At 39.5% G+C, this 2,696-nt stretch overlaps 1 long non-coding RNA gene across 1 annotated transcript; it reads left to right on the top strand.

The window, feature by feature from the left end:
• The first annotated feature begins 1,531 nt into the window (after window positions 1-1,531).
• LOC123156285 (uncharacterized) lies at window positions 1,532-2,284 on the top strand. The gene is made up of 2 exons (XR_006477938.1): window positions 1,532-1,645; window positions 1,823-2,284. It is a non-coding gene; the product is annotated as an uncharacterized lncRNA (long non-coding RNA).
• Window positions 2,285-2,696: the final 412 nt, after the last annotated feature.

The following is a 2,696-nucleotide window of genomic DNA, read 5'->3' as shown; positions in this document are numbered from 1 at the left end:
ATACCAATTGGGACCCGCGATCGGCCGCTGACCTAGCGGCCATAGTTGCGTCGACGATGGGTGGCAGTAAACGTGTCCTTTGGAGTTGCCTCGGTGCCCTAGCCTGGGCAATGTGGCTTACAAGGAACAAAATTGCCATCGAGGGAATCTTCCCATCACACCCTGCTAATATTCTTTACAAATGCAACATTCTTATGCAGCAGTGGAGTCCATTGGCGAAGCACAAGGATGCTGACAAGATGAAGCAAGCTCAAGATCGTCTTCGCCAAGTCTACGTTTTGGCCAGGGAGCCGCCAGCCGCTTCTACGACGTGAAGTGGTTTCTTTTGTCTTGCGAGCGAGCCTGCGTGCTCTATGCTCTTTGGTCTTTGGCCTGTAATAGACTCGCTTTGCTTACTTTTGGCCTCTGGCCTGCCTGCGACTTTGCTGTGCTCTCGCGCCAGCGTAACCTGAGCCTCCGCGCTCGTGACCTTGTTGTGCTTCGTGCCAGCGGAACCCGAGCCTCCGCGCTCGTGACGTTTGTCCTAGTCCTCGTCTGTAAATGCTGCCTAAGTTTGTGGGCTTTATTAAGTTAAAGCCGGACGCTCCTAGTGTCTCCGTTCTAAAAAAAAATAACCAGACACTCCTCACGTTGTGATAATTTTTTTTCTTTTCTTTTATAATTTGCCCATGTTTTTTTTGCGTTGTCTATTTTTTCTAGACCATGTTTTGTTCTGTTTTTTTCTCCTTTTCATGTTTCTTTTCTTTATTTTTCAAAATGCACAAAAAAAATTCATATTTGATGAGCTTTTCTCAAATTTTGATGTATTTTTTCGAATTTCATGAACTTTTTTCAAATTTGTTGATTTTTTTCTGTTTATTTTATTTTTAAAATTTGATGAATTGTTTTTGCGAAATAGGTTAACTTTTTTCAAATCCGTTGAACTTTTTTTCAAAATTAGTGATTTTTTTTTAAATCCGATGAACTTTTTCAAAATTGATGAGTTCTTTTCAAAATTAGTGATTTTTTTGAAATCAATGAACATTTTTCAAATTAGTTATATTTTTGAAAACGGATGAAACTTTTTAACTCGCGAAAATTTTAAAACCTATGTACAATTTATAGTTAAAAAACATGCGACTAGTTTTCTCGAGGGACATCGCGCGGGTAACAAAAGGAACCAGGTCTCATGTTCGAGCCCAAATAATATATTCTCTGCCTCGCCACAGTGCTAGCAGGCTAAAAATTGACCCAAACATTCTATCTATTCTCACAAAATGGAGCGCAAAAATTAAATGATTTATGAAAAAAAGCAGGAGCGAATTTCTTTCCTAGGAAACATAAACAAAACTACATGCATATATATATATATATATATATATATATATATATATATATATATATATATAGGAAAAATACATCCTACCACTAGGTGGTAGTTACCTCCATCTCTATTGCCGTTAGATTCTTTCAGATTCGTGCATTCCTAAACGGGTCGGGCACAGTAAAATGTAATTAATCTTGAACCCGATTAGTTGTTGGCCGGACGTCCCAATTTTTATGGCGCAACCTTTTCTGGATGGATGCCATACAAAGATCTCTCTCTCTCCAAATCACATCTGCACCGAAATAATGGGATCTGGGGCAATTATCAACAAAAAATAAGGTATTCGGTATGGCCCTGCAATTTCCATCCATGCATCTCGTGAGATTCTTTGTTTGTTTGTGATTTTCGTCGTTCCATGTATAATCTTCATGCTAGATCGTCTCCTTTTATCTCCATTAATGTTTCGGAAGCACTAGCGAGCCACTTACGTATTTTATTGGCTGGTGGATTTTTCAGCTATCCGATATGCACCCCGCCATCCGGCCTGCCAGCATGGCCGACGCCGACGCCGCCGACGTCCCTCAAATCTGGTATTGGCTCCGCGTTTGCAGCACAACGCTAGCTGCATCGACTCACTCCTAAGGAACCAAGTTGTGTAATCCGCCGCGGCCGTCGAGTGCGCAAGGTGTCAGAGATCATTGAAATATACGCCGCCTTCATCAACACCAGATACATACATGATCTGCTACCCCATAATCCAGCGGCAACAATGGCTACAAGATATGCATACGTATCATGAGTATCTAGCTAATGTTTTGCACGTTCTAAATCTCCATGGCTTGTCCTTAGTAGAACTAGTTCGTTTTGCCTTGTGTATATCAGCAGGCCGGCGGCCAGGATTGTATAGATACAATCGATCATTGGACTCCACTATTGTTCATGTTAGTGAAATGTACTGATTGTAGCCTATGATGACAATACTTGTATGGTCACTAGAATGGTGTGCGGAGTATTCTTTTAGGACGGTTTACATACAACATACTTCAAGTTGAGGTATATATACATATACATGATGTGTACACATGAATGATAAAATATACTACTCCTTCCGTCCCAAAATAAGTGTCTCAACTTTGTACTAACTTTAGTACAAAGTTGTACAAAGATTAAGACATTTTTTTGAGACAGAGGGAGTATGTTAATCCTATAGTTTTATATTTTTGCAACTTAATTAAAAGAAAAACTCTCTTGTTTTTTGTCGACATACTCCATACCACTCTTGTTTATATACTCCACACTACCTTTCTAGAAATATACTTCGCACTATTAAAAAAAGATACTTCATACTCCATTTCGGTCATATACTACCTTTCTAGAAAAATTGTTCAGT

The sequence above is a fragment of the Triticum aestivum genome, chromosome 7B (genome assembly GCF_018294505.1).
Source record: "Triticum aestivum cultivar Chinese Spring chromosome 7B, IWGSC CS RefSeq v2.1, whole genome shotgun sequence".
Lineage (NCBI taxonomy): Eukaryota > Viridiplantae > Streptophyta > Magnoliopsida > Poales > Poaceae > Triticum > Triticum aestivum.
This window is presented reverse-complemented; position numbering and strand designations above follow the sequence as displayed.